The sequence below is a fragment of the Manis pentadactyla genome, chromosome 8 (genome assembly GCF_030020395.1).
Source record: "Manis pentadactyla isolate mManPen7 chromosome 8, mManPen7.hap1, whole genome shotgun sequence".
Lineage (NCBI taxonomy): Eukaryota > Metazoa > Chordata > Mammalia > Pholidota > Manidae > Manis > Manis pentadactyla.
Window position 1 is genome coordinate 36,156,973 of NC_080026.1, and position 21,658 is coordinate 36,178,630.

Here is a 21,658-nt window from a genome sequence, read left to right on the forward strand (position 1 = left end):
TCTACGTAAGAGTAACTGGCCGTGATCAAGCTAAATAAGTTTGTGTTTGATAAGCACTGAATAAAGAAATAAATGGCCCTCTGCTCCACTTAGATTCTAGTCAGATAAAATATCCTTGCCAAATTATCCCAAAAGAGCAACTCCCCAAGTCTTAAGCAGACAGCTAGAGGTGTCCCTTAGGTCTGGGGTGGCACTGGCAGAGCCACCTCTTGGCCCCTTTGAACTAATGTCTGTATTTTTGATGGTTCCGACTGCCAACACTTTCATGAACTACCTGGTCCTTCCCCTCCCAAGGGCAGATCTCCTGGGTTTGTGCTGGTCCAGGTGGATATCTGCTTACTTCAGTACTTACATGACCTAATGGATCCTCCTCCAATGTCCACTGGAGAACAGTAATTGCTCCTGAAATCACAAGGACAAAAACATTTTTAAGTTTTTCCCCTTTAAGGACTTGATCCATTGCAAAGAGGCTGACAAAGAGCTTCTATGAACTTTGCTTCTCATGTTGCAGAAACCGCGGAAACTACGAACAAGGAGTCGGGACACGGAGACGTTTGGCGAGAAGCAGCATTTATTAGTGCTGGCCCTGGCTCAGCGGATTCATATCCAAAGGCTGAGCTCCGAGTGCAGCAGGGCCATGCCTTTTATACATTCGTGACAAGGTTAGAGGGGCAGTCAGCACCCAGGAACCATTGCAGTGGGAGCTATTAGGTCACGTATTCAGGATGCTAGTTATATTTTAATTTATCTCTGTAAAGGTTATCTGGATACCGTATTATAAACTAATGGGCTTCCATGACTATGATCAACCAGATGTTCCATACCACTGAGTCCTGTTGGGGGGGGAATACACTGTTACATTGTTTCAGTCTCAAGCACCAAAGCACCTTGTGCTTCCTCTACATTCCTGAAGCCTTAACAGAAACTGTTTCCTTGGCTTCCTACCACAGCCCTATTTTGGAACCCAAATGCCTTTTAATATAGTCTCCCCCAAATAAGATACCTAAAAATAGCTAGGTGGGAAGCCCTATGACTTCAACACCTGGAGGTACTTATCTAAAAAACTGTATTATCTCCCTTGTTAAGACCCAAATCCATCTATTATTAGTTCAGCAGGAGTAAGGCTACATTGGCAAAGATGGATCAGCTGCACAAAACCATTGTTTGTTTTAAGTCTCAGGAGGCATTAAATCAAAGCATTTTAGCAATCCTACTGCTTTCTGGACTAGACTACATTAATACACACACACAGTCCCGAGCATAGGTATGCATCCAATTTTAAAATGAGATAGCTCTATCACAAAAAAACACTTGCAAGATAAGATAAAGCCAATTGAATTGCAAGCCTGTTTATTCAAATAGAACAGATCACTTATAGCCACTTTACCTTGAAGAATAAAACTAAAAAAAAGCAGTGAAGAGCCATTTTAGAAAAATATCTACTATGTGCTTCTGATATACCTAATATTTTCCCTCTATAAACTCCTTTATGAAAAAACAAAAGGGGAAGGACACGTCCTTTAACAGATATGTACAGTGTTTTTCTGAAATTCACAGAATTTATCAGCAGATAATTATAAAACTGAAAGACATCTCAGTAGGAAGGGAGGAGAGGAGAAGAAGACAGGGGAAAAAACAGACAATGTTGCACAGACACATCTTCAAACTGACTGCCAGTAAATCTGACCATCTGGTCTACCTTTTACTTAAGGCCCTCACAGAAGAGTATGTACCATTTTCTGCTGAAAAATGTCTGAGAGTTTTGTTATTTTTGATCCAAACAAGCCAATTCCCTCTTCGTGTGTTCTGCAGCATAGAACTACCCTCCCCAGCATTAACATTTTTGTCTGTGTCAACCATCTCTGAGCAATACCAGAGTTATACACTGGCTTAACCTGCACTCAATTTCCAATCCCCATCTCCATGAAACTGGCTTTAATAAACGTTTACTAAAGAAGGATGAAAGGTCAGAAGGAACTAAGTCAATGCCAGTGACCACATGCCCCCCTTTCCATATAAGCTTCTGTCTGAGATAGCTCTGAGGTGAAGGAATGGTTTTTGAAACTGGAGTATCAGGATACAGAAAAAGCTGCTAACTTCAGTAAATCCAGCTATCAAGATACATTTAGAGAAAGTAATCCTAAGCACAATGGTCAACATCAGAAGCACTTCATTCATGGGTTCTAGAGTAGGCTAATAAAATGGAAAATAAGATGAAATGATATTGATGCCTCAGTGTCAACTTATTTCCCATGCTTTTACTCTTTTTCTGCATGTTTTCACTGACAAATCATTTGGCACATTCTATGACAACTGTCCTTGTGAATATTGGGATCAAGCACACAGGCAATAATGACTTACGGACACTACCAGGACTAAGAATGTAAGATTCAAAAAGTTTTAGTGTTAGTGATGTGCAAAAAAAAAGAAAAGAAAAATGAAAAAAAGTTCATCACCCTTTACCTACTGCAACATTCTCTAATAGGATTTTTAAATACTAATCACATTAAGAAACCAATCTTGATTTTACCTTAATCAGACAAGCTACTCCAAGTCATAGGCAAATGATTGCATCACCCTTGGTTCTATATATTAGCAAAATTCATAGCCACCAAGAAACCAAAAGGCCATTCACTTCTATCCTCAACAAAGCTTTAATGTTCAATTAATCTGAAATATCATTTCCTGCATAGTTTATAGCCACTTCTAGTTGTGTATGTAGATGAAGAAAACATTGAACGAAGTCCTTTCTCCTTCCTGAATTTTGAAATAGAACTCCTACTTAGCTTACATTAACTTTTCACCCAAAATGATCTTTTCTCAGTATAAGCAGCTTCCCTCAATCTCTTCCCGGAGTAAGGTCTTGATCTTCCCCTCTTAATTATTACCTAAACTGGGAAAGTATTTGTAGATGAAATTGGATTCCCATGATTTCTATCAAAGAAGAATAAGGCAGTAATTACAGGACCACGACAAAGAAGCTGGGAAAAACCAGAATCCCATTTTCAAACAACATTATACCTTCCTTTTTTTTTTTTTAATTTTGGTATCATTAATCTACAATTACATGAGCAACATTATGGTTACTAGACTCCCCCCATCATCAAGTCTCCACCACATACCCCATTACAGTCACTGTCCATCAGCATAGTAAGATACTATAGAATCACTACTTGTCTTCTCTGTGTTGTACAGCCCTCCCCGGACCCCCTCCACATTATGTCTGCTAATCATAATGTCCGTTTTAACCCCTTGTCCCTCCCTTCCCACCCATCCTCCCCAGTCCCTTTCCCGTTAGTAACTGTTAATCCATTCTTGGGTTCTGAGAGTCTGATGCCATTTTGCTCCTTCAGTTTTTGCTTTGTTCTTATACCCCACATATGAGTGAAACCATTTGATACTTGTCTTTCTCCGCCTGGCTTATTTCACTGAGCAAAATACCATCTAGCTCCATCCATGTTGTTGCAAATGGTAGGATTTCTTTTCTTCTTATGGCTGAATAATATTCCATTGTGTATATGTACCACCTCTTCTTTATCCATTCATCTACTGATGGACACTTAGGTTGCTTCCATTTCTTGGCTATTGTAAATAGTGGTGTGACAAACATACGGGTGCATATGTCTTTTTCAAAATGGGCTGCTGCGTTCTTAGGGTAAATTGCTAGGAGTGGAATTCCTGGGTCAAATGGTATTTCTACTTTGAGTTTTTTGAGGAACCTCCATACTGCTTTCCACCATGGTTGAATTAATTTACATTCCCACCAACAGTGCAGGAGGGTTTCCCTTTCTCCACATCCTCACCAACATTTGTTGTTGTTTGTCTTTTGGATGGTGGCAATCCTTACTGGTGTGAGGTGATATCTCATTGTGCTTTTAATTTACATTTCTCTGATGATTAGCAATCTGGAGCATCTTTTCATGTGTCTGTTGGCCATGTGAATTTCTTCTTTGGAGACATGTCTCTTCATACCCTCTGCCCATTTTTTAACTGGATTATTTCCTTGTAGTTTGTTGAGGTGTGAGAGCTCTTTATACATTTTGGATGTCAATCCTTTATTGGATACATCATTTATGAATATATTCTCCCATACTGTAGGATGTCTTTTTGTTCTATTGATGGCGTCCTTTGCTGTACAGAAGCGTTTCAGCTTGATATAGTCCCACTTGTTCATTTTTGCTTTTGTTTCCCTTGCCCGGGGAGATATGTTCATGAAGAAGTTGCTCATGTTTCTGTCCAAGAGAGTTTGGCTTATGTTTTTGTCTAAGAGTTTTATGGTTTCATGACTTACATTCAGGTCTTCGATCTATTTCAAATTTACTTTTGCGCATGGGGCTAGACAATGATCCAGTTTCATTCTCTTACATGTAGCTGTTCAGTTTTGCCGATACCAGCTGTTGAAGAGGCTGTCATTTCCCACTGTATATCCATGGCTCCTTTATCTTACATTAATTGACCGTATATGTTTGAGTTAATATCGGGACTCTTTATTCTGTTCCACTGGTCTGTGTGTCTGCTCTTGTGCCAGTACGAAATTGTCTTGATTAGTGTGGCTTTGTAGTAGAGCTTGAAGTTGGGAAGCGAGATCCCCGCTACTTTATTCTTCCTTCTCAGGATTGCTTTGGCTATTTGGGGTCTTTTGTGGTTCCATATGAATTTTAGAACTATTTGTTCCAGTTCGTTGAAGAATGTTGTTGGTATTTTGATAGGGATTGCATTGAATCTGTAGATTGCTTTAGGCAGGATGGCCATTTTGACAATATTAATTCTTCCTTGCCAAGAGCATGGGATGAGTTTCCATTTGTTAGTGTCCTCTTTAATTTCTCTTAGGAGTGGTCTTGTAGTTTTCAGGGTATAGGTCTTTCACTTGCTTGGTTAGGTTTATTCCTAGGTATTTTATTCTTTTTGATGCAATTGTGAATGGAATTGTTTTCCTGGTTTCTCTGTTAGCTCATTGTGAATGTATAGGAAAGCAACAGATTTCTATGTATTAATTTTATATCCTGCAACTTTGCTGAATTCCAATATTAGTTCTAGTAGTTCTGGAGTGGAGTCTTTAGGGTTTTTTATGTACAATATCATGTCATCTGCAAATAGTGACAGTTTGACTTCTTCTTTACCAATCTGGATGCCTTGTATTTCTTTGTTTTGTCTGATTGCCGTGGCTAGGACCTCCAGTACTATGTTGAATAAAAGTGGGGAGAGTGGACATCCCTGTCTTGTTCCCGATCTTACAGGAAAAGCTTTCAGCTTCAAGCTGTTAAGTATGATGTTGGCTGTGGGTTTGTCATATATGGCCTTCATTATGTTGAGGTACTTGCCCTCTATACCCATTTTGTTGAGAGTTTTTATCATGAATGGATGTTGAATTTTATCGAATGCTTTTTCAGCATCTATGGAGATTATCATGTGGTTTTTGTCCTTCTTTTTGTTGATGTCATGGATGATGTTGATGGATTTTCGAATGTTGTACCATCCTTGCATCCCTGAGATGAATTCTACTTGATCATGGTGTACGATCCTCTTGATGTACTTTTGAATTTGGTTTGCTAATATTTTGTTGAGTATTTTTGCATCTATGTTCATCAGGGTTATTGGTCTGAATTTTCTTTTTTGGTGGGGTCTTTGCCTGGCTTTGGTATTAGAGTGATGTTGACTTCATAGAATGAGTTTGGAAGTATTCCCTCCTCTTCTATTTTTTGGAAAACTTTAAGGAGAATGGGTATTATGTCTTTGCTATATGTTTAATAAAATTCAGTGGTGAATCCATCTGTCCTGGGGGTTTTGTTTGTGGGTATTTTTTTTATTACCAATTCAATTTTGTTGCTGGTAATTGTTCTGTTTAGATTTTCTGTCTCTTCCTTGGTCAGTCTTGGAAGGTTGTATTTTTCTAGAAAGTTGTCCATTTCTTCTAGGATTTCCATCTTGCTAGCATATAGATGTTCATAGAATTCTCTAATAATTCTTTGTATTTCTGTGGGTTCCGTCGTGATTTTTCCTTTCTCATTTCTGATTCGGTTTATGTGTGTTGATTCTCCTTTTCTCTGAATAAGTCTGGCTAGGGGTTTATCTACTTTGTTTATTTTCTTAAAGAACCAGCTCTTGGTTTTACTGATTTTTTTATATTGTTTCATTCTTTTCAATTTTATTTATTTCTTCTCTGATTTTTATTATGTCCCTCCTTCTGATGACTTTGGGCCTTATTTGTTATTCTTTTTCCAATTTCAATAATTGTGACTTTAGACTATTCATTTGGGATTGTTCTTCCTTCTTTAAATAGGCCTGGATTGCTATATACTTTCCTCTTAGAGCTCCCTTCACTGCGTCCCACAGAAGTTGGGGCTTTTTGCTGTTCTCCTTTGTCTCCATATATTGCTTGATCTTTGTTTTAATTTGTTCATTGATCCATTGATTGTTTAGGAGCATGTTGTTAAGCCTCCATGTGTTTGTGAGCCTTTTTGTTTTCTTTGTACAATTTATTTCTAGTTTTATATCTTTGTGATCTGAGAAGTTGGTTGGTAGAATTTCAATCTTTTTGAATTGACTGAGGTTCTTTTTGTGGCCTAGTATGTGGTCTATTCTTGAAAGTGTTCCATGTGCACTTGAGAAGAATGTATAGCCTGCTCCTTTTTGGTGTAGAGTTCTGTAGATGTCTGTTACATCCATCTGCTCTAGTGTGTTATTCAGTGCCTCTGTGTCCTTACTTATTTTCTGTATCATAGATCTGTCCTTTGGTGTGAGTGGTGTGTTGAAGTCTCCTAGAACGAATGTATTGCATTCTATTTCCTCTTTTAATTCTGTTAGTATTTGTTTCACATATGTCGGTGCTCCTGTATTGGGTGCATATATATATATATATATATATATATATATATATATATATATATATAAAATGGTTATATCCTCTTGCTGGACTGCCCCTTTTTCGTTATGTAATGTCCTTCTTTATCTCATTACTTTTTTTGTTTTGAAGTCTATTTTGTCTTATACAAGTAGTGCAACACCTGCTTTTTTCTCCCTATTGTTTGCATGAAATATCTTTTTCCATCCCTTCACTTTTAGTCTGTGTATGTCTTTGGGTTTGACGTGTGTCTCTCGTAAGCAGCATATAGATGGGTCTTGCTTTTTTATCCATTCTATTATTCTGTGTCTTTTGATTGGTGCATTCAGCCCTTTTACATTTAGGGTGATTATCGATAGATATGTACTTACTGCCATTGTAGGCTTTGGATTCGTGGTTACCAAAGGTTCAAGCGTAGCTTCTTTACTATCTAACCATCTAACTTAACTCTCTTATTATGCTATTATAAACACAGTCTGGTGATTCTTTATTTCTCTCTCTTCTTAGTCTTCCTCCTCCATTCTTTATATGTTAGGTGTTTTATTCTGTACTCTTTTGTGTTTCCTTTGACTGCTTTTGTGGATAGTTGATTTAATTTTTTGCCTTTAGTTAGTATTTGGTTGGTCTGCTTTCTTTGCTGTGATGTTATTTTTTCTGGTGATATCTATTTAGCCTTAGGAATGCTTCCATCTAGAACAGTCCCTTTAAAATACCCTGTCACAGTGGTTTGTGGGTGGCAAATTCCCTCAACTTTTGCTTGTCTGGAAATTGTTTAATCCCTCCTTCATATTTAAATGATAATCGTGCCAGATACAGTATTCTTGGTTCAAGGCCCTTCTGTTTCATTGTATTAAATATATCATGCCATTCTCTTCTGGCCTGTCAGGTTTCTGTTGAGAAGTCTGATGATAGCCTGATAGGTTTTCCTTTGTAGGTGATCTTTTTTTTTTCCCTGGCTGCCTTTAATACTCTGTCCTTGTCTTTGATCTTTCCTATTTTAATTATTATATGTCTTCGTGTTGTCCTCCTCCTTGTGTCCCTTGTGTTGGGAGATCTGTGGGCTTCCAATGTCTGAGAGACTATTTCCTTCCCCAGCTTGGGGAAGTTTTCAGCAATTATTTCTTCAAAGACACTTTCTAGCCCTTTAACTTTCTCTTCTTCTGCTGGGCCCCCTATTATGTGAGTATTGTTCCACTTGGATTGGTCACACTTAATATTCTTTCATTCCTAGAGATCCTTTTATCTCTCTCTGCCTCAGCTTCTCTGTATTCCTGTTCTCTGATTTCTATTTCATTAGTAGTCTCTTGCACCTCATCCAGTCTGCTCTTAAGACCTTCTATCGATTGTTTCATTTCTGTTATCTCCCTCTGGACTTCATCCCTTAGCTCTTGCATATTTCTCTGCAGGTCTATCAGCATGGTTATGACTTTTATTTTGAATTCTTTTTCAGGAAGATTGGTTATATCTATCTCACTAAGCCCTCTCTCTGGGGATGGCTGAGTGATTTTTGACTGGACCAGATTCTTCTGCCTTTTCATGGTGCTAGAAGTGGTCGCAGGCAGGTGGCATGTATGTCAGCTGGGAGAACAAAGTCCCTTCCTGCTTGTTGGTCGTCTTGCCCTTCTCCGCTGCCTGTGCCGGTTACCTGCATATAGGGAGGAGCCTCTGGGATAATCTCCTGAGCTTCTGTAGGCAGGGCAGCCCTAGGAAAAGCCTAGCTCACTGCAGGGGGTTGCAGCCGTGCTGGGTGTTTTCTTCTGTGAGAACGGCGCCCCTTTGTGCCTTCCAGACCTTCCTCTGGCTTCCGCTGCCTGTGCCAGTTATCCACACACTGAGAAGCAGTCTCTGGGATAATCTCCTGAGCTGCTATGGGTAGGGTGCCCGTTGGGCTCGCCTAGAGCACTGTGGGGCTCACAGCCATGCCAGGTGTGTTCTCCAGTGAGAATGGCCCCTTCATCCCTTCCGGACCTTGCTCCGGCTTCCACTGCCTATGCCAGTTACCTGCACACCAGGAGGTAGTCTCTGGGATAATGTCCTAAGCTGCTGTGGGCGGGACAGTCCTTGGGCTAGCCTAGAGCACTGCAAGTAGGGGAGTAAAGGGGGGGTTGCAGCTGCTTCGGGTGTGTTCTCCTGCAAGAACGGCGTTCCTTCGTGTCTTCTGGACCTTGCTCCAGCTTCCACTGCCTGTCCCAGTTAGCTGCATGCTGCGAAGAGACTCCGTGTGGTTGCTGTGGGCAGGGCAGCTCTCTGGCTGCTCCGCAGCTGTGCCAGGTCAGCCAGTCTGCTTGCAGTGCCAGCCGGGGGGAACAAATGGCAGGCTGCTTATTGCCATGAGGGGTTTCAGGGCTGCTTTACCCCCTAGGGGGTTAGGGGGCCCAAAGTTCTTCAAGATTCCCAGCCTGCTGGGCTGAGTATTCTGGGAAGATTTTGTTCAGCTGTTCAGCTCTTGTCCCTTAAAGACTTTTAAAAAGTACCTGCTTTTCTTTTGTCCCAGGGGAGCCGGCTGTGGGGACCCAATCGCAGTCTCCGTCTCAGACCCTACCCTTACATTTCTCTAATATCCAGTACACCATGGGATGTGTGTCTGTCCTCCCGGTGCAGAGTACTAGGGCTGGTCATTTAGCAGTCCTGGGCTTCCTTTCCCTCCCCACTCTGACTCTTTTCCTCCCACCAGTAGGGGGGAGTGCTCGGTCCCACCAGGTCATGGTTTTGTATCTTACCCCCTTCGCGAGATGTTGAGTTCTTGCAGATGTAGATGTAGTCTGGCTGTTGTACTGTCTCTTCTGGTCTCTCTTTTGGGAATAGTTGTATTTGTTGTATTTTCAAAAATATATGTGGTTTTGAGAAGAGATTTCCACCACCCTACTCACGCCACTATCTTGAGTCCCCTCTGAGTATTCTTATTTTTTATTTTGGATAAAAGATAACTGTCAGTGGCCCACACACAAAATAACTTACTTGAGAAGCTTGGCACTCTAGGGTGGCACTTCACTAGAAATGTGTATTTGAGTTTCCTGCCTACCTTTCCCCCCTCCCCACCTCTAATTCAAAGCATCTCTACAGGTGAGCCATGATAAACCAAGCATGTTCAAGGACCACCCCTGCAGTATCTACTCTGGCTCTGATGACACTGATTCCAGATCTGTAGGTCTCACACCTCCCACCCCTACTCATGCCCTTCAGTCGTGGAATCTGTTGGATTAATCCCTTTTCAAATTTACATGTGAGCTTTATATCCTCTTATTCCCAATGGACATTGTCTCTCCAAATAGAGACCTTCAGAATCTGGTGCCAAAAACAACCATGGACATAACTCAAAGCAGGTTGTCTCTCTCTCCTTTTCCACCACCTAATAAGCAAAGGTGGCTCACTGAGAACATGAAAGCTGTCCTGCATGTTTATTCACAAGAAAACAGGTGAAGGGAATCTATGGTTCTAAAATAATTTCCTACCTGGAAAAGAGATTTCAAATGAGACCACCTAGATACACACACTAGAAACAAATTACACCCATGTTCATAAGCTTTAAGTCATTCAATCTTCCCTGTGGAATATCAGTCACATAGAAAAAGACCCCCATAATTACAATGTAGGCTCCATATGGCTTTTATCTTATGTTGGGCAGAGCAACTAAATTCGCCACCCAGTGAAATTGCTGTTACAAAGATCTGGAGTGGTCGCTGACATCAGAACTTACACAACCTTAACCTTAAATGCATTTGGTTGCATCGCTCTTCAAAACTTTCCAGCATCTTCCCATTGCAGTGAGGTCTCTCATCAAGCCTCCATTCAAAGTTTCCCAAAATAAAATCAAATGTAAGCCTGTCCCAAATGGCTTACACTACCTGGACTCAGTCACAGACGTCTAACTCTCATAAACCATGCGAGGGTAACCAACTCCCTCTCCAACTCTCCGTCCCTTTGTGTCTGAAACAGAAGTGATCCCAGTACCTCATTCAGAGAGCAGTGGTGGGGTTTGCGATCTAAAACAACGCAGTCAAAAGCACGGGTGCTGGAAAGCTGGATCTGAGTTTCAGAGAGGCAGCTAGCCTCTACACACGTCAGCAATTATTACTGTGGTTGCTCTAACAGTATAATAAATTAATCAGATAGTAAAAAGGCAGTTCTAGAACCACCCAGAGCCACTCATGACCGCTGGTGATGCTCAATGCCTTATATTTTCCTTTTGTGGACAGCTATTTTGTCATGCAGGTGTGACACCAATTCAGTAGCTTGGGACTGAAAATACCGTTAAAGTGACTGTTCTACAAATGAAAGCCAGGTAAAGTGTGCTTGATTTACAAATGAGAAAAAAATTCAAACCTTACGACTTCTGAATTCATCAGTAACTTGGATTATAGAGAGTATTTGTTACCAACAAAATTAATCCAAGATTTTACCAAGACATGAAGACAGAAGGCCAGGAGGGCCAGCAGACCACTTATCTAGGCATGTAACTCTTTTTAATGCTCATTTATAATGCCACAAAGAACAGATACTCTTCATACAACTTGCACACCATCCCAAAATCAAATTTTGAATTCTCATAAAAATTATTTTAACAGGTACTAGGGACTTTACCTTGAATTTCTGTTTCTGGAACCATCCCCTAACTCCACCTGTTTCTGTCCCTCAGCCTAACAGTCCTCGAGGTGTAGTCCCTTAACCAGCAACACCAACAGGAGCTGGGAAGCTGGAAATGCAAAATATCAGATCCTGCCACATACCCGCCTTACGGAACTGGGGCGGGGGCCCGGAAGACATGGATGCATGTTCACATTTGAGAGCCACTCCCAGCAGGCAATTAGCATGCGGGCTGCAACATCACTTCAGACAGTGCTCTTCCTTAAAAAACTCTGGCATTTTTCAGTTCCTTAAAAACCTGCTATAGGATGATGTCAACTGTTCACGTCTATTTTTAATTCCTCATGATGAGGCTTAGGATGATTCATTCAACACCTTATGTGATCACTGAAATAGTAAGGCTCCTTCTACCCCTAATAGAAGGTGACTGCTGCCTGTTAGTTCTGATGTAATTACGGGAACAATTTAGGAACAAAACTGTGTCCTTTATCAACCTAGGCAAAAACTGTAACAGAGAGTTGGAATTACAACTTTTCGTTCTTTTTTGTGGTGTGTTCGTAACAATGTAGCCTTTGAAATTGATCATACCACATCATAACAAGGAAACACAGAACCTGGGATGAAATGTAGCTTATTGTGAATAGAGACCAAAACTTCAAGTGTTTGGGCAAACTGACAGGAAATAAGTACTGTATGCATTAACCATCTGGCTGTATCTCATCCATCTAAGTGAAATACGGGGGAAAGAAAAGTTGCTTGGTGCTTTCTACGGGTCCTATGCTGACTTCACAATACTGAAGGGTCCTATCACCAGACTCCACCAATCCTCTAACCAAACACCAATGCAGGAGAGCATGAAGGGGCATTTCCCAAATACTGAATAACCCTTCTCTACATCTTTAATTGGTTGGGGCAGGTATAACTCCAAAGTGTTAATTTCATACCTGCCATGAGGTCTCCTGATGAATTGTGAGCACCAAAGTATATTAATTTCCCTACTCTTTTTGATTAATTTCACACTTAAGCTGGATAAGAAAGGTGAGATTAATGATGTCTGGAAGACAACATTCACTTCTTGTAAGATACTAAATCAACCTTAAGTGTTCAAGTAAACAGAGAATGCAGATAAGGAAATGATAATGGAATCCTCTCTAGGAGGTGTCCAAAGCCCATGCAAATAAATGCCCAGAAACCCAGAGTGTTTAAGATGTAAAACTCTACTTAATCCTTTTCCTGGGGGGGAGAATGAAAGCTGAAATTCTGAAGGTTGTAATATGCACTGATAAACTTGTGCCCTAACCACTGACTGAAGAGATGGATTTATCACACGGTAATTCTCAATTTCCCGAGGGTCTCTATGTGTATGACAGAGTCTCTGCACACTTCATTCAACCTGTTGTGACAGTCTCAGGACTCCTAGCTCAATACGTGTGAAGAGAGAGTTCTCCCCCTTCAGCGGATTTGAAGAAAAGGATCATGAACTCAGTCTCATCATGAAGTTTATATATGCTTACGCATGCTAATCCTATTTCTGATAGTAGTGCCTACATTAACAGAGAACACCCTATGTGCCAAGACACTAGGGGCTTTATGTAAGCTCTCTGAGGTACTATTACACACATTCTGCAGATGAAGAAACTGAGGCTCAGAAATCTATTTTGCAGAGGTGACCCCCACCTTCATACAGATCTGTCAAGCTCCCAAGCATGGAATCTTCCATAATACTGCTTCCCTGGAGGCAAGAGAAGACTGAACATTTTTAGCTGCCTAGACATTATTCCAGAAGACCTGAATGCAAGGTGTGCCATCATTATCTTTGCCTACTCCAGCTCCAACCAACCCAAGTTGTCTTTGAATTTCAACATTTAAATACAATTTCACAATTTCATGCTATCTACTAGATTTTCTAATATCCACTAGAATAACCTGTGCCTTAAATTTCCCCTCACAAACAAGCCTGCCCAACTAGGACTTATATCTAAGTTCTAAATGTAGCTATCAGTCATCTCTAGCCATCATCTAGAACACTGCTGTCCGATATAGCGGCCACTTACTTCATGTGGCTATTTAAATTTAATTTAAAATGCAGTTCTTCAGAAATAGTAGCCACATTTGAAGTGCTCAATAAATATAGCTAGTGGCTGTGATGTTGGGCAGCACAGGTATAGAACATCTTCATCACGGCAGGAAGTTCTACTGGACAGCACTGGTTTAGAGAGATTTCAGGACGGCATCTTCTCCTCTAACATCCCACCATCAGGGTGCAGGAAGACAGAACCTCTTCCCAAAGAACTAATGAAAGCTTTCATCAGGCTAACTGTGTAACATTCCTTGGTAAGTTAGGTCATTTGATAAATTTATAAATAAAGCAAGTGGACTAAGCTCCCAGAAGAGAAAGCGTCAGAAATGAGAGGCCCTAAGAAACATCACCATAAGCCCTTCCATCCAAGATTAACCACCCTCTGTAACTGTAGGTCAGGGATACCCAGGAGCAGCTCCACAAAGACCTTCATAACCAACCAAGCAGGGGGCATCCTCACCAAAGTGCTCTCCTGTTGAGAACTCAACTTCTGCTACTCCTCTCTGGCAAGACAAAGTCCCCAGATACGTTCTTTTATTTCTAATTATTAAAGAAATCAAGGCAAGGAAACTACCTCTCAAATCATTGTTTTTGCTACCAATCACTCTCAATTGCTCCACTAAAAGTTGGATAATCAGAAATGAGACGAGCTTTTGGTGACAATGACAATTTTAACAGCAGGCAAGAAAAGATAGCCTCAGTCCCCTTGGTGATACCTGACCTGAAAGGAGTTACTTAAAAGATTTCCAGGAATAAAAACTTGAGAAAGTCTAGGTATAGTTCCAGTTTGGGGAAGGATCCTAAAATAGTGTTGCTTACTATTAGATTAGAACAGCCCAGGGTGGGGCATGCAGAGTGTCAAACAGGCAAGGTCACCAATATGACTTTCCACTGTTACAACCTGCAAGTGCCCTACACGGAGCACTTCTCTCTCCTTGGGTTCTTCATTGCTTCACTTTCCTTCCTCCCTGCTATGTCTGCACATAGGGCCCCTGGGATTGACCTCTGCACCCAAGCTGAGCCAGCCTTCATGACTGCCAACACTGGTCTATAAAACAGTAGACCCAAGTCTTAAGGCCACCTCCACTGCCAACTCCTCCAGGGAACTTTGGCAACCCCTTGACAGTTCCAGACTCAAATAAGGCAGGCCTGGGCCTCTCTCACCACAATAATAAAGTAATGAATGGCAACTCTGTAAAGCTGGAACAAGAAATCAAAGTAGAGAGTTTTCTAATAAAAATGCAAATCCATTCATTCCTGTGAAGGGGTAGGGAGATAACTAACATGTTCCTGTTTCAGAGCCTATGAAAGTCATTTAATCCTGGGTAAATGTTCCCTTTTGCCTCTCCCAACCCAGTCCCATCAGTAAAATTGCTTCCTGCCTCTCTTCTCAGCATTACTCATGGGGCTTAAGAACTACAACCAGTTGAATCACTAACCTCATGGGAGTTCCAGCATTAACCATTTCCTGCCTAGCAGCTCACAACAGCTTTGTAACCTGGTGGACTTTCTCCAGCCTCATCCTCTTCCCTTCTAATCCATTTGTGACCACCTGCCAGATGAACCCTGGGAGAGACCATGAGGCCAGGCCTTTCCACTTCAATAAGGTGGCTCAGGTACTGCCATCTCTAAGACCAAATGCTGGCCTGAGGTCCTCCTAAGTCAGGAAGGACAGCTTTGTTAAGCTAACTATTATTCTCTTTCTCTCTATCATCTGGTTTGCCCTACCCCCAATACATGCAAATTACCCTCCTATAACAGAAACAACCTGCCCTCTGGGAACCTTTCCCAGACCCAAAGAGCTGGGTCCCTGTGTGGGGGACCCAAAACCAGACTATCAACCCCTCAAGAGCAGGGCTAGTCATGCTTCTTGGTATCTCTGGAGCATTTTAGACCCAGAATCCTGCACAAAATCAACACTCAAGTATGTGATAAGCCACAGAAAATAATTTCTCTCCATGCTTGTCAGTTTCTTATCCGACAGTGGGTTCTCTGACCACTAGGACCCCTTCAGTACACAGTTGCCAACCAGGAGTCCGTGGAGGCTCCATCCTGAGGGAAGAAGCCCAGGCTTTGGAGCCAGGCTGCCTCCTGATCCAGCTCCACTGTTTACCAAGACACATACCACCTCAGCTTCACCTCTGCAGGTAATTATTGTACCTACCCTCTCCACCCCACCCCCTCCAAGGTAGGTAAAGCACTTACAATGGTGCCTAGCTCCTGGCAGGCATTCCATAAATGCTCCTTTACCCCTCTTTTTTTATTAGTAAGTCTCCTTAAAATGTCAGGTAGCACAGAATTAACATGGCCATGGGCATAAACCTCACCGGGGTTCAAATCCCAACTCTGTTCAGATCCTAGCTGGGGTACTTGAGGAAATTATTCAACAACTCAGCTTCAGTATCTTTATCCACAAAGTGAAATTAACAATCAACCTCAATAATTAACAATCAACCTTAGAGATTAGTCTAAGGATGAGGTGAGGGAATATACCTAAAGCTCCCAGTACACAGTCAGCAGCTCAAACTGTGGCATTTACAAAATATGATTTTTAACTTGGTTGAAACACAGCCAGAGAGAAAAAAACACCCTCACGCTCCTCGCTCACATCACTGTCATCTACCAGTCCCATTCCTTAAGCCCACAAACCAGGCCCTGGCCTTCCCAGCTGACTGCCCTGGCTCCTCGGGTCATCAGCAAGGCCCTCAGAAAATGCATGAAAGTTCCCATGAGGAGGGCAAGGGGACCCATTTCCTTCAGGCAAATGTGGACACCCTCATTGTTATCACTTTGCTAATTTCATAATACTCATAGCTACTTATATTTATATATAACACTAGAAAGGCCATTCCCGAAAAAAAAAAATCCACTGGTACAATTGGTTAGTTTTTGAAAAAAAGGATCTATGATCGAATCTGAGAAAAATCCACAGATCTGAAATAAATATTTGAACAAGTGTATGGAATATTACAACCTTACAAAGGAAGCCCCTGGCCAGGATCATGCTCCTACTGGGAAGAAAAATGAACACTATTCGTTCAGATCAATTTGTAGGTTTCTGAAAACTCGGAGGGGAACTCAGAGCAAAGAGAAAACCAGTGCTCCCACTCTCCCCTTCCTGGACTCCGTAGTTCCTGGCTTCCACCCCCTCCAAGCTCAGGCCCAATGCACCAAGCCTTGGCTCAGGTCCCTCAAAGCCTGGAGGGGAGGGGAAGGGGAAAGGCCAGTATTCAGAAGGGATATGAGTTAGTTACCAGGTAACCAGGTTCCCTCCAGAAATCTGTGTCTCCTCAGGATGGGGTACTCCACAGAGCTAAGGAATGACTTCACTTCCTTCCAGGGGCTCCCAGGCCCAGCCCAGCCCCCAGACAGGGCCCCACAGCGCCCTCAAGGCTTGGGCTGTCCTGGGCACACAGGCTCTTACTAGAAGGGACGCAACGCCAGGCATTCGGTCCCAAGGAGGTCCAGGAAGGCTTGTCGCAATTCAGGGTGACTGAGTGTTGCTTCACAAGGGCCCACATTTCTCTAAAGAGCTGCAAACTCAGAGTGTCCCCAAATGCTCAGAGCACCTGTGTCCCCAACTTTCCTCAATTCCGTCCTCCACCACCTCCTGCTGTCCTTCTTTCCTGGCCTGCCTGCCTCCTGGCTCACAAGTGTTCCTTGCTAAAGCCATAAGTCAGCTGGATCCCCTTGGCTGATCAGAGGCAGACGTCCACCAGAAATATCAGGTAACACTAGTGACCGCAGCAAGCAGCAGCGGCATTCCTGACTGCCACTCACCAGCCCAAGGCTCGCCGTGTAACTTCTGTGACAACTCTTCATAGGAGCTGCTACTATTTGCAGACAGAGGGACTGAGATGCAGAGAGTTAAAGTAATCCACAAAAGTCACACAGCTAAGAGGTGGTGAAGCCAGGATGTGAACCCCAATGGCCTAACCACAGAGCCATTCCCCATAACCTTTGTCCTGATCACATACATGCCAGTCACTCTTGATCTGTCCTTTCTCTAGAGTGCTAAGGAAAGAATAACCTCTTAGGCCCAACAAACCATCTTGAGGTGCCAGTATTGGGAGCATGGGGCGGCCCAGCTGTGTCTACACAACGCAGGTGAGATCCTGCCACCCCAACATACATACGTCCAGAGCTGCAGCCACCCTCCTCCTCATCAGCCCTTTCTGGGGCTCAGCCAAGCCAGAAGGCATCTTGCAGAAGTGGACATGGAAGCTTACCATGTGACCCGGGCTGCCCCACCACACTAGTCAGGCAATGAGTTTGTTGATTTGCTGGGGGTAAATCCATCCTCATTCCCAACACAAACCAGCAGCACAGAACTCAGGAATCTGCATCAATCTTCCCAGGTAACCTGATGCTGTCTAGAACCCACTGGACCACTGCCCTTTTCAAAGCAGCAATTTTTAAGGCAGAGTGGGAAGAAGGGTATCAGACTCCCCCAGGGGCTTTTAAAAAGATATGCCACAGCACCCCCTCCCCCCAAAAAACAGAATCTTCTAGGACACAAAGTAAGAAGAGGAGCTGGAAGTAGTGATTAACTCCCGAACTTTGCGGGCTGTGTAAAGCACCAGGTACCTTTTTTTCTGAGCAACTCTATATGGCTCAAATGATCTCATATTTCCATCTCCGGAGATTCAGTTAGTAGACTTGTCGCAAGCAAACACACAGAAAAGGAGTGAGGAGACAGAAAGATAGAAGGGCGGGAGGGAGATGGGAAAGAGAAAAAGAGAAGTCCTGGGAAGTCCCTTACACGACGCTGTAACAAGAATAACAGGAACCCCCCACACATACACACACTAATTATGAATAGGATTTAGACCAGCACTCACCAAAAGGAATATAATGCAAGCCACATACATAACTTAAAATGTTCCATGGTACTGTTACACAGTAGCCACAGTACAAAAGTAACAGGTGAAATTGACTTTAATAATGTATTGTACTTAACCCAATATATCCAAAATACTACTGTAAACATGTAATTAATATGAAAATACCATTAATGAAAAAATATTCCCCATTCTGTTATACTAAGTCTTCAAAACTCAATGTATATTTTACATTTACAGTATATCTGAATTTGGATTAACTGCATTTCAAGTGCTCAACAGCCGTACTGCTACCAAGATAAACAACCCAGACTTAGACAGAGATGGGCAGGTAAAGAGGAAGACAAGGGGGAGGAATAAGGCCTTGAATAAAGAACTCGGGGAGTGTGACATCCAGGCTCAGTTATGACCTACAATCTGGACTCATATTGGGTTAGGGTAATCAGCTTTCAGACCCAATAGTACTGACATTAGCATGATTTGTAAACCAAGAGATAGCTGGTGTCACCATTTTTGTGCCCAAAAGTACCAAGTCCTCAGCTGAAAAATCAGAGTCCATTACCATATGGACACTCAGTACCATGGTGCCTAGCTATACCTCATACACACCTACTAGACACCAAAGAACAGCCTGAACCCTTGGCACTCACCACCCCCAGAGCTCAGGCTTCCAAGGAAAATAGCTGGAGAGCAAGCTCCTCTCTACCCTTGGGTGAGCATCAACTCTACCTTAGGAAATAAAACAACAGGCTCCTCTGTCTTGCCTGAGGGTTTCAGCCCTGGGCAAGTTCATTATGGATTCAGAGACTGAGAAAAGACAATGGAACATTCTTGGGGTAAAAAGGTTTACACCCAGCTTTACTCTCACAGAGGTAGGTCGAGCACTAGAATCATGTCTGCATCCAACAGTCTGCAGGCCCATAATCAGCACTGGGCAGAGCTCTTTATATAGTGACTCAGTCAATAACAGCTCATTGCCTACAGGTGTGAAAGCAGTAGCCTAGCAGTAGGCCAATTACATCATCAAGTAGTATAGGGTCAGGTGAGGATCTTGGCCATGGGAACTTCCATTTTCCCCACACCCTTCCATCCAGGGGACTGTACAGGGAACGTGGGACACAGGCAAGTGAAAAAAGAAGGAAGATGTAGGGGCCAGAATAACGCCCCCCCAAAGATGTCTTGTCCCAACCATCAGAACCTATGAATATATTACTTCCACAACAAATGAGACTTTGCTGATGTGATTCAGGATCTTGAGATAGGAAATCATCTTGACTTAATCCAGGTAAACCCACTGTAATCACAAGAGACCTCATTAAACAGAGGCAGGAACTTCAGAGTCAGAGAAGAAGCATATGTAATGGTAGAAGCAGAAGACAAAGTGATTTGGCTACTGGCCTTGAAGATGCAGGGCGGACCATGGGCTCCCTCTAGGAGCTGGAAAGGGCAGGGGAACAGTGTCCCCAGAATCTCTAGAAAGAAAGCAATCCTGCTGACACCCTGACCTTAGCCCAGTGAGACATATTTGGACTTCTGACCTCCAGAGCCGTAAGATAACAAACTTGCATTATTTTAAGCTACCAGTTAGTATTTGTTGTAGCAGCAAAAGGAAATTCATATGCCGTGTATAGAGCAGCCAGCTGGACACATATTGGTTACAACTGATATAGTAGTAACTGTATTAATCACGGTAATGGCCACCATTTATTGAGAGCTTACTAAATTCCAAGCACCTTGCTAAATGCTTTACAAACATTTTTTTCATCCAGATATACTGAGAAGTTGCAAAGGTGGCACAGACTTCCTGTATACTGTTCAGCCAGCTTCTCCCATGTTAACATCCTACACACAAGCTGATACATTTATCATGTATCAAGAAATCAAGAAATTAACATTATACAACCATTAACTACAGACTTTATTTGCATTCTACCCATTTTCACATGTATTCATCTCCCCAAGAACCCTAGGATGTAAGTACCATTCTAATCCCCAACCAGAGAGGGGAGATACTGAGACTTAGTATGATTCAATCATTTGCTCATGGTCACATGCAGTGTGAACACAGGCTAGCCTTTTGAACTTGATCTCTGCTTTATCCCTTCACCACAGGCTTCCCCTTCCCGGGATAACACCACCCCCATTTTATGGGACAGGAAAAACCAACCAGAAGGCATTTACCTGAGGACGCCAGCAGAACAGCAGCAAACCTGGATGGGTCTGACTCCAAAGCCTTGCTCCAGCAACGCCTCCTCCCTCCCTGGCACGGAGAGATGAGGAGCTGCTCAGAGCCCATGGAAAGCCCCCAGTGCCCACAGAAATATCGCGGAGCCTATGACGGGGAAGAAGGCAGGGAGAGGATCGTGCCTCTGCAGAGTGACTACCTGTTCAAGGGCCACTGGCAAGCCTAAGAGCTTTCTTGGCCCTCTGCGAAGAGGAACTGAGAAAAGCAATGGAAGAGTCTTTACAAGAAGCATTTCTAGAGGAACAGGCAACAGGAATTGCCATCAATAACTATCCTAAATCTTCCCTGAATCAAACCACCAGAATCCTTGCTTTAGGGCCCTTAAAGCAGGATTATAATGAGCTCCTTTAAAACATTCTTCTCCTGGGGGATCATGCACCTCAAGCCTTTATAGCCCCTAGGTTTTACCACCTGAGCAACAGAAGAAGTAGGAAGAAAAGCTTTTCCTACTCTGAGGTCTTTACCCTCACACAGAAGTGGGGGCAGGGACATGCACAGAGAGTGGGACAGGGACAAGGACAAACTCCTCTGGGTTGCCGGTAACAAGCCACCTTGTACACTTTTCCCCTGGCCCTCGTTCCCTTTGTTTCAGGGCCTGGCCGGGGTCTGGGCACTGTTAGGATAATTGCTCTGCTATCTGTGTATCTCTATCAGTGGTTCTCGAAGCCTGGCCCCAAACCAGCAGCATGGGCATCACCTGGGAACCTGTGAGAAATGCAAACTGTCAGGCCCCATCCCAGGCCCACGCAATCAGAAACGCGGGGAGGCTCCCAGCAATCTGTGTTGGAACAAGTCCACCAGGTGTGTCTGATGCATGCTACAGTTTGAGGACCACCAGGCTATATGTTCCCTCCTCCACAGCTGACCTGTGACCTGGAAATGCACTCAGAAAGGTCTTTGTCTGAAAATAAACACTACATATCTGTGGTCGTGCATCACCTTGGATCAGGGAAGAAGTGCATGAGTCCAGCTGGAGTAGTAGCATTCCTTCATCAAAAGTCAGGGGGCAGTGTGGCCAGTTTAGGCCAGGTCTGTGCTATGGCTTCATGAAACGTAAAGCGTAGTAG

The 21,658-nt window shown here is 42.9% G+C and overlaps 1 protein-coding gene across 5 annotated transcripts in view; it reads right to left on the reverse strand.

Moving 5' to 3' along the window:
* MGAT5 (alpha-1,6-mannosylglycoprotein 6-beta-N-acetylglucosaminyltransferase) overlaps nt 1-21,658 on the reverse strand; it is a 335,878-nt gene that overhangs the window by 284,351 nt on the left and 29,869 nt on the right. For all 5 annotated transcript variants that reach the window (XM_057505663.1, XM_057505664.1, XM_036886669.2 and 2 more), the window contains exon 2: nt 353-402. The gene's annotated coding sequence lies outside the window, so the exon portion shown is untranslated. The remainder of the gene's footprint in view (nt 1-352; nt 403-21,658) is intronic.